Source organism: Tachypleus tridentatus, chromosome 8 (genome assembly GCF_004210375.1).
Source record: "Tachypleus tridentatus isolate NWPU-2018 chromosome 8, ASM421037v1, whole genome shotgun sequence".
Classification (NCBI taxonomy): Eukaryota; Metazoa; Arthropoda; class Merostomata; order Xiphosura; family Limulidae; genus Tachypleus; species Tachypleus tridentatus.
The window spans coordinates 88470144-88481682 of NC_134832.1; the positions used below are offsets into that span (position 1 = coordinate 88470144).

At 31.6% G+C, this 11539-nt stretch overlaps 1 protein-coding gene across 6 annotated transcripts in view; it reads right to left on the reverse strand.

Moving 5' to 3' along the window:
• Window positions 1-10163, reverse strand: part of LOC143222881 (EH domain-binding protein 1-like) — a 139611-nt gene extending 129448 nt beyond the window's left edge. For 3 of the 6 annotated variants that reach the window (XM_076450012.1, XM_076450011.1, XM_076450006.1), the window contains exon 1: window positions 10037-10163. The gene's annotated coding sequence lies outside the window, so the exon portion shown is untranslated. The remainder of the gene's footprint in view (window positions 1-10036) is intronic. The other 3 variants (XM_076450007.1, XM_076450009.1, XM_076450008.1) reach the window with 2 other exon arrangements.
• Window positions 10164-11539: the final 1376 nt, after the last annotated feature.

The window sequence follows — 11539 nt, forward strand, 5'->3', positions numbered from 1 at the left end:
CACAGTGATACATTCTGCACCACTGGAATCATACCAAGAAAGTAAACACCACCAAAATGACAAAAAAAACTTTCTCCTCCACTTGACAAAGTTCAAAAGGCAACACCCCAGGCTCATAACGATAGAACTGTGCATGCTGCACTCAACTAAAGGATCAGCACTCGTCTAAAATTACAAACATTTATACTCACTCCCTAACCAAGTGGGCAAGGAGTATTTCATTTGTTCTTGGAATTATGGAGAGAATGTGACACCTGGGCTCACCCAAGGGCCTAGGATGGAACTACTTTGCATTTGGAATTATGAGGAGATAATGGCCCTCCTTCCTTAAACAATATATGAGACCAATCATGATACAAGAAAAGGACAATGTGCATCAAAACCAGACAGCATAGTGTCAAATTTGAACTTGAACTATGAGGAGGCTGGTGCAACTCCTAATGACATCTGGGAGAAACATCCAGGGACTCTAAAAGGAGTGCCCCTAGTTTCACCCTCTTCTCTAAGAGCAGAGGAACACAAACTAACATTGAAGGAAAATCCTCTGTCTATCACCTCAGTGACTGGAAACTGGGTGTGGTAAAGGCTCCCTAGCTCCACCAGTAGAATCTGGGAGGTAATGTCTATTGGAAAATCCTGAGACACAATGCTCTGGAAACAGTGGAAAGGAATCAAGTTCTCTGAATTTCTAAAAGCAAATCACTCCTGATTTATTTAATAAAATGATCAGTAAAGACAGAAAAAATCCCATGTATCTTAACTCATGATAGTGCATGAGTGACAGTCCATAATAATATGGTAATAACCTATGGTAAGCACCTAGATGGTATTATGAAAGACTACTTCTACAGAGCCTGTATCAACTAGTAGTGAAAATAATCAAATTAGTTGCTAGTGTAGAATTATTCTGAAAAAAGCACACCTGTTTGGGTAACAATCACCACTAAGTGTGATCCATTGAAAGCATGATGTAAGGGACCCTGATAAATAAAAGTAACAAAAGTACCCCCTCCTCCTTACAATTCACCAGATGTTGTTAAAAACAGTCATTGGATAGAAGAAAACTCCCAAGCAGAGGCAGAAGTATGTAACAAATACAAAAGAAAAAAACATTGACAGAAGTCTGAACACAGCCCCATAAAATGTTTCTCACTGGATAAATAAAATGGACAGCAAAAAACATTGTGTTGAATTTGGTAAGATACCTCACTTGCTACAACCAAAATAAGCAAATGGATCTTTGGGAATCCATCATCATCATGTGCCATATTTCTTAAGAAGGTTGGCTGTATTTTTGTCTCTTCTATAGTTTTCACACCAGGTCTTCATACTTTAATATCTCAGACCACTCTTTAACCCGCTCAGGCCACATTCCTAGGTTATTGGAAATTTCAGACTTGACTATCAGCCGAATTCCCCATATAGCAGGAATGGGAAATGCCCACATTTAAATGAGGTCAAACTAAATATAAATCAGCTAATTAAAATAAAGGTAGGTTGTGAGTGCAGTATTAATATTAGTTTGTAAATGGCAGACTCCTGTTAATGCCAATTTCATTGTTTTGGTAAAGATATTTGCTAGTTTGTACCATGAAGCGTAGCTCTCTGGAACCAAACACCTTGAGTGAGAAAAGACAAAGGCCAAAGATGTTTACAACTCCTGAGGTATTGCGAAAATTAAATAAATCAGATAATGATGAACAGGAATTTAATCAAATGTATACTGAGGATGACTTGGAATCAGTTGAAGATGAAGAAAGTTTATAAGAAGAATCTGAAAGTGATGATGATAGTCTTCAAGCCAGGAGGCATGGTCCTCAATCGGCCAATGTTCTAGATGCAGGTTGGAGTAACATTTTTTTTGCACCAGACTGCTTTACAGTTCAATGATAACAATGCAGGCATGTCTGGAAATCATGTGTGTGTTGTGTGCACTGAAAAAGACCTCGGGTATAAAAGAAACCATCCTGGAGTACCATACAAGGGCATTCTTTTCAAACTGATCAAGAGTGCAGTTGGTGCTCCCTCTGCATCAAATGTGGGTCAACATACTGGGAAGACTGGAACACCAAATTCAAGTATTGTACTAGATTAAAGGTAAACATATTACAGATAATATCCCCATGTATATCATGTCTAATGTAGTTTGTTTTTTCCTAAATTATAATTATACTGAAATTCACAAGGCAGCATGAAAATTGCAATCCATAATGGGGATGATGCATAATACTTTATTAGATAAAACTGTAACCAACACTTTGTTGAGAAAAAGTGAAGTACTTATATATGGTACCAGGACAGAGTTCATTGTCGAGGGTAGAGAAATTTGCAAATTAAATATTTCAAAAACCGTTTAAGTAGGATATAAAATATTAGAGCATGCAAGACCAATGTTCAGATATGCAAAGTTGATGTCTCTATCATAGAAATATAACACAGCATTATTGCTTTATAGGTACTGAAGGATGGTCAAATACAAAGATGATAGGCTACAAAATGTACCTTAAAATTAAGTGATTATTTTTCAAGTAGAAAATAATGTAGCCAAATTGTTTTTTTATGCAAGTGGAAGATGAGGCTTTTTAGTGAACTAATTGGCTCTATTTATCATCTTCTTAATGGTAATATTAAATGTAAATATTCTTTTGGAGAGACACAGTGAATCAGAACATAAATAGTTCTTGTGCAAAATATTTTAAATAAAATTAATAAAACCAAACACTGTTTTTTACTTGCACAATAATCCTTGTGAAGTTTAAAAATACAAATTAAAATCTTTAAGAGCTCTACATGTTTTGGTAGGAATACTTCCATCATTTGCAGGAGGATAAACCACAAAGTACACATAAAATTACTAATAAACCAAAATGTATGCATATAATTAGCATGTTTACAGTGATGTCATTAATAACTTCCACAAGTTTACTCACATAGCTCCTGGGCCTTAATCTCTATTTATATTGATTTTATTTTTAACAATTTCTAAAGATTTTCTTATATTTAGTTTATCTTTTTCCATTACCTGTTTAAGTATGTATGTTTCATTATCCCAGAGAATAAGCAAAATGTGTCACATATTCTGTCAAAGGTGATTCACTCATTTTTAATTTGTCCACTGCATTTTGATGTTCTTTCACTCTAAATTTTAAGTTTCTAGTTGTTTGTCTAATACAACTTAGACCACAAGTATATAAAATTATATATATATATATAAAATACATTTATCCCTGAATTCAATCCTATCTTTCAACCATTAATTATGACTTAATTTTAATTGAAGAGTAAATGTTACTTGGCAATTCATATTTTCACTAAACTCAATTACCTGTTACTATTGACCATGGTGAAATATGGAGCAAACATGGTATACTAAATTGTAGACAACAAAAATGAAAAGTAGAGAGAATATATTCTTTTTGTTCCAATACATAAACAACTAATTCACATCAAATCTTATCCATACTGAATAACATTTAAGGAGTTGGTTAAGGTAACTAAAATTTTACCTTGTACTTTGAATAATATCTAGAATATTCAAAACACTTTTGGATGGTTCCAACTTATTCTGAAATGTTTTAATATATTATTATAAAATATTCTGCCATATTTTTAAATATCATAACATATTCTAGAATATTCCAGAGTATTTCACATTATTTAGAATGTTCAAGAACATTCCATATATAAATACACCATACAGTTACCTTTTACTTCTGAAATATTCTGTATGATATGATTGTAGTTTCTAGAATTAGTGTATCATTTGCCAGTGATCCTGTCTGGAGCAGCAGTAAATCAATTCTTAAGTATTCCAAAGTTGATTTCTGGCACTGTAAATATGTCAAGCTACTGTTATCGTATATTTGCTAGAAAAGTGTGGAGTCATTGGTCATGTAAAAGTTTGCTTTGATACAACAGCAAGCAAAAATGGTCATAGAAATTGAATATTTGTACCATTACAATGAAAATAAAGTAAGAATTGTTTATATTTGGCATGTTCAGCACCTTATAATAGATGTATTATAAAAACAGCTGATATGAGTATTAAAACTTTAATTAAAATAAAGTACAGGACAATATTTTGACCTTTTTAGGTCATCTTCAGTTAACAAAGAGTGTTTGTCCATTGTTGGGCATATCTTAGAGAGGAGATTGTAAGTGGTGTTGCAGTTAGATGTTAGATTATTAATTTCGGTATAAAAATGTTCTTTTATACTGATTTAACTTTGGTGCGAGTTCTTGTATACATAAAGCTTCTTTGATTTTGTGTTTGTTAATATTTGTTTCTCTACTTAGTATTTGGTGTTTTCTATGGTTATATTGTACTCATTTGATTTGTAGTGTTCAGAAACAAGCAAAGGTTTTTTAATGTTCTTTGAATCTGGATTCCATGTTTCTGCTTGTTTTCCCAACAAAAAAAGTTGTGGAAGTTGTGTTGTATTTTATAAATAATGTTGGTGTTATGTTTGTCACTGTAGTTTTTACATAGTATGGATTTTAGTTTTGTACCTGGATTTTGAATGGATTTAATGTTTCCTGCAATATTATGTTTTGTTGTAAGTTTTTTTCTGAATGTTTCTTATTTTATTGCTAATATCAGAAATATATGGTATATCTTATATCTTATCTTGGATGGTTTTTTCAAAGATTGTATGGAGATTTTCTATGATCTTGATGTTACAATTTTCAATAAATTTCAACAATCTTGGAAATACATGGAAGTAGCAAAGGCCATAGAAAAAATTAAAGACAGTGTTTTTGACTTTACTACAAGTTCAGGTTAACCAAACACGAGATGATTATTTAAAACTTCTTGAACTAGGCATGACCTGTCTCGGTACCAGGGTAATTCCATGTCAAATCATCCAGAGGGATGCAGGTGATCCCCTCAGAATGCCTTGAAAAATTTCACATGTGCTCATCTACCCATATAATGAAAAATTGCCAAAGATTAGATCGATATCTCTAATAGTTTCTGATTTACATCCGTGTAAAATTTAAGTGTTTTTTTTATTTTTGGAGAATACATTTTCGGGCAACTTTGGCTGCTTAAAGCTGCAAGAGTAATGGTGGTAGAAGGCTGAAATTTGCTACACTGACTGAATTAATCTCACAGAATTCAAAAGTGGTCTCAAACCAAGTTTATCTTTCTCAGGATTTGCATAGTGAGGCTGTAAAATCACCTGAAAACCCAAAATCATAAAAAGCATTGGTTTATGTAATAAGCCATAGCTCTAAGACTTAATATGATACAAAGCTGAATTTTGTTTTCTACTTTCCTATAACATATCAGTTGATAAATCAGCAATTGTTGTAATTAAAAGTCCGTTAGATCTCCTAAAAAAAATGTAGTTGCATGCAACCTTTTATGATTTAGCTAAAAATAGCCCTACTTCAGGCCACAGTTTGACCATGTCACCAGTTATTCAGCCTTTTCAGATTTGTACCATATATTCTTACATCTCTGAATATGATCTACAAAAAAAAATCAGAATGGTGTTCAACTTACTTTTGAGTTATAATTTTTTAAAATATCCTCTGACCATATGTTTGTTATTTAAAAAAACATTCAGTTCAGGTGTGTTAGTGTGTGCAAATATATCCATACAATTTTGAAAAATACCTGTCAGAATTTTATGAATCCCACTGAAATATTCTAACCAGCCTTTCACAGTGTTAAATAATGAAGTTATAAGAAACAAGAAAGAATTAATTCATTTCTGAACAAGTTTATTGGCATAACTAGTTAGATCACATGGCAATGCAAATATATTGTGTATGCATTACAGTTATGCAGATATGGCTGAGTTTAAGATTCATAATATAATAAATACAAAGGTAAATCAGACACAAAAAGCACAGTGCTACAACAGGGGATAACTGAGAAAGATTATAGTCATACCAAACTGCAATAATCATGACAATGAAATGTTTCAAAAACTGCTTTGGCATTAAATTAGTCTTAACAACATCAAATAAACATTGCTTTGTTCAGATAGCTTAAATAAATTTCTGAAATTTGAGTTTGATTATGTTGAGATCACATTGACTTAGAACATAGTGGCGAGCACTACTGCCTTGCACAGTAGGCGCACTTATCAGACAAAGAATATGTTGAAAAGGAATCCAGCTTTCATCTTTATGCGACCTTGCAGGCCATGAGAACAGTTCATTTCTTGATTTCTTCATAAATGACACCAACACATTGGAATGTTTATCTGATCTATCTTTTATGTTTCCCACATACCATTCATGATTGTATAAGCATGCCACATATTTCCCTGGCTGATAATTGTCATTGCTATCATTAGACCCTATTTGAGCTGCTGCAGCATCACTTTCACTGTTACTACCAACAGTTACAACTGTGTACACATCATCATCTGATAGCCTTCTCATATATAATTTGTTGGTAGAGTGGGGAATAAAGCTGTGATGTTACCTTATACCTGTCACAGTTTTGCATTTTTCATAGTGCTCAAGTTGATCAAACTTTACACAATTCTGCAGGACTGATTCCTGATTGACAAGAAAGAACTGAATGCCCTGAATGTGGTCCTTTGCCCATTGGTACATATCAGAGACACTTAAAATTTGATAATTTATTATTTTACACAACTTTGAATTTTTTGAAGATCATGTTCAGAGATGTAAGAATATATGGTAAAGGCTGATTAGAATATTTCAATGGGATTCATAAATTATTTCAAAATTGTATGGATATATTTGCACACAGTAACACACCTGAATTCATTTGTTTTTTTCAAGTAAACAACATATGGTCAGAGGACACTTTAAAAAATTATAACTCAAAAAGTAGGTTAAACACCATCCTGATTTTTTTTTCTACATCATATTCAGAGATGTAAGAATATATGGTAAAAATCTGAAAAGGCTGAATAACTGGTGACATGGTCAAACTGTGGCCTGAAGTAGGGCTATTTTTAACTAAATCATAAAAATTTGCATGGAACTACATTTTTTTATAGAAGATTTAATAGACTTTTAATTACAACAATTGCTGATTTATCAACTGATATGTTATAGGAAATTTGAAAAGAAAATTGAGCTTTGTATCATATCAAGTCTTAGAGCTATAGCTTATTAAATAAACCAATGTTTTTTTATGATTTTGGGTTTTCAGGTGATTTTACAGCCTCACTATGCAAATCATGAGAAAGATAAACTTTGTTTGAGACCATTTTTGAATTCTGTGAGATTAATTCAGTCAGTGTAGCAAATTTCACCCTTCTACCACCATTACTCTTGCAGCTTTAAGCAGCCAAAGTTGCCCAAAAATGAATTTGCCACAAATAAAAAATAATTAACTAAATTTTACAGGGCTGTAGATCAGAAACTGTTAAGAGATGTTGATCTAATTTTTGGCAGTTTTTCATTATTCGGGTAGATAAGCACATGTGAATTTTTTTCAAGGCATTCCGAGGGAGTACCTGGAAAAATTTCCAAAATCTGGATGATTTGACATGGAATGACCCAGTAGCATTCCTACTTGTGGAATGCAATTGATAGCACTTGCAGAAATGAATTGTGCATGATGAACAGCCAAGGCATTATATACTCTTAAAACATGAATGTTTATTGGATAATTTAAGTTAACTGGCCATAAGGTCAAGTCAGTTGAAGATTTCATCACAAAGAACAAAACAGACTTCTACAGATGCCTTAAAATTTCACCTGGATTTCTAGATTGATTCCAAGTCATGGTAGCTGAAAGAGGACTACACATGGGCAACTACAGATAGTTCAACCCTTGAATATGATAAATGAAGATGCTAAAAGTGATATGACCCTTATCGAGAGGTCATCATAACAAAGAAAGAACAAGCAATTCCTCCTTCAAATTGTACAGAATTATAAAAGATGCTTTCCTCACAGCAAAAAGAAAACAATAACAATATGAAAGTGATTAACCACACCAAAATCATACACTACTGCACATGCAACAAAATAATATATTTTAAATAAATCATTTATAAGGTATAACAAATATGTTTTACATTACATAGTACATATAGTATAATGTTTTAGAACTTTTGTCTCATTAAACAACCTCTAAATATATATCTCAGGATGGTTGATATCGGTATGAACACTTATCATCATGAATCTCTAAATACAAAACAGATGAACTTTAGCATTTATTTCTTTTTTTATATACATTAGAACAAAATTAGGGTGTGAAAGCTTTAAAATTTTCAACCTTAAATTGTACCTGCAAATAAGAACTATCCTACTTTCCAGTAGTTACAATTATGATTAAGTCAATTATTGCCATGCAAATAATCAACTTATGTTACTGATTATTATTGTTTGAAATTATTCCAATCATCCAGTAATCTAAATTTGATTAAATCAACTGTTATGAAAATAACTAATCCAAAATTTTAGGGTTTCAAATTATTACTACTTTCAGTTATTCTAAGAATTCAAGAAATTAAAATAGATTATGCTTGTTAAGCTACACAATGGTATATTTGTGCTCTGACAAGGTATTGCTACCCGATTTGTAACAAGTTTATTCAGTTACTTCATGTGAGAATAATCAATTAATGAACCTGATTATTAACCGATCAGGAAATTCCACTAACTGCCCAGCTTTACTCAAACCTTCTCTTGGCACCTTCTAATCCTGCTATCTACCATGTATTACAGTATTATATTATAAAGGGCATACTACCCTGTTTGAAAAATAAAATTTCCTAATTTGAAGATGTCTTCTACCTTCTAAAATTTTCAGTTATGTTTCCTATTCCTACCATTGTTACCACTAAACACGTGCAGCAAAAAAAAGTATCAATTCTATCTATTTCTTTTACATTTTTGAGCACTTCAGTTAGGTCTTCTCTGACAAGATAAAATAAATGCGAGAACATTAACTTATCCTCATGCAAGTTTTTTTTACCTCCAGAAACATGCTAGCACTCCTCCTTTAAACCTTTTCTGACAACTCAATAACCTTCTTAAAATAAGGACTATCCACTTCTTAATACCAGTACTCTAAGTATAATCAAGTTACAGTAGTTTGTATTATATCATAGTATCCTTTGTCAACTAAATCCAGATTCATGCATAATCTTAATTTATTATAATTAAATTCCACATGCTGTGTGTTTATTCAAATACCAAACCAATCTAAATCACTCCACAAAATCATAGCATCCTACTTAAATCCACTCAAACATAATATTTTTATATCATCAAATGTCCAACTATGCCCTAATAAGTCAGTGGCACATGCACTAACAGCAGTATCTGTGCAAAGAAGCTATGTTCAGCTTTTAAAAAGGAATGATTTTTTGATATTATGGACACCAAAACTGCCTATGCAAAGAATAGTAGTACTCAGAAGTCTATAGTCCACCTAGAACAACAAAAACTTATACAGGACAGTGTCTTTAAGTCCATGGAAAATATTATGTATATTATGTTACTTGGCAATTTTTTTAACTTATGTATATGAATCTCAACTAAATCTGTTCAATTTCTTATTATTCCTGCCAAATGAAGGAGTTCCCTTCCTTCTTTTCATAGTTTTATTTCATCATCATAGTCACATTAGCCATTAACACTTCATGAAATAATAATAACGATTTTACAACTTTACTTTAACCAAAATTGTGTAATACCACTTACCTGTGATATCCAATATACTAAGACTAGTAATAATAACCGTAATCACAATATTTACTTTAAATTTAGTTGGACATTTTTAAAAGTTAGAAAAAATAATTATTTTCTATTGTATAATCTATACTTTTTAACCCATTATTTTTAAAGATAAATTGTGTAATACAAATTATGACCCACTGAAATCCTTCATAATGTGATTTCTGGGTGTGATTTTTGCACTACCTACACATCCTTGGTAAGTCAAGGGCTTGTACTACAACTTAGAACTTACCACTACGTAGTAAACTTGTAAATGGCTTGCAGTTTATTTTTCAATAAAATCAACTCCAACTAAAGAAAATCAATGTGTTTATAACATTACAATAAGTTAAAAAGAAATACTTACACCAATTATACGTTCCTTAAAACAAAAGAAATTCTAAAAACGATTTAGGAGTGTCAGAAATTATTTCAAAAACAAAAACATACTACCATCTATCGCCATTACTCACTGCAGTGTGACTTTAATGCCATCTGTGTTAGGTACTAGGGAAAAAATTAATAAAAATAAAATGAAATATACATAAATTAACGAGCTTGTAAACATCCGATAATAACTTCTTTAACCCAAATGTAATATGTTGAGTCATTTGAACTGATATATTCTGTTAATGAACAAAAAATTTCAATGTGATTTTGTTTAAAGAATATTAAATGAAACGAAATTGTTTCATGAGTAATTTATGAAAAATACAGTTGCATATATATTTCTGTACAGTTTATAGTATTATCTTAAAATATAATTTTACGACTATTATATTTTATAGAGCTTGTAATTGTTGTTTTTAGCTTTACTACACTAAACAGTGCTAAACATATATATTGTCTGTGATGAATGATAAACCAAGAGACTCATTTATTGACATTATTGATGTTTACAAGTTAAATATAATTTTGTTACTCCATTCAAGTAAGTATTTTATGTTTTTTCTTGCTTGGTAAGCGAATATATAAATTCTCCCCAGAAATGCAGGTGAATTATCATGAAAAAAACAAACTGTTCTTTGAATTTCTGTGAAATTATAAACAATTTCACGTGAACAAATATATTTCCTATACTTTAAATAGCAAAATTTGAGCCTTGACCACCCTTGAAAACAGCACATAAAATCAACATTTTATACTAATTTGAAAAACGACTGATGTAATTAGTTTTCGATTATACTAAAAGTATGGAATGCAAAGAAACTGCCACTTTCTTGTTTTCTTTTGAAACTCTTTAATATTGCACTGTTTTAATATTATTATTTTTTGTTGGTGGGTTTCTTTAAATTTCATGGTGAAAATAATTTAGCCCATGTAAGTGATTACAAATAAGTTTATTTCTTCCTTTACGTTTTTACAAGCTTGAATACAGTGATAAGATTCAGGCCATGATTATAAATAACTTTTATAAAATATTTTGGACACTATAAAGCTATGAATTATATACAACCCAAAGTCATGATGAATACAAAAACACTTTTAATTTGCTAGACTTGACGTGTTTGTAAAATTTGTAGCGTCATCTATTAGAGACGCAACTAACTACAGTTTGGGCCCTGCATAGCCAGGTAGGTTAAGGCGTTTGATTCGTAATCTGAGAGTCGCGAGTTTGAATCTCCGTCGCACGAAACATGCTTGCCATTTCAGCCGTGGAGACGTTATAATGTGATGATCAATTCCACTATTCGTTAGCAAAAGAGTAGTCCAAGAATTGACGGTGAGTGGTGATGACTAGCTGCCTTCCCTCTAGTCTTACACTGCTAAATTAGGGACGGATAGCACAGATAGCCCTTGTGTAAGTTTGCGCTAAATTCAAAAACAAACAAACTATGGTTTGACTATATTTGAATTACGTCGTGCATTG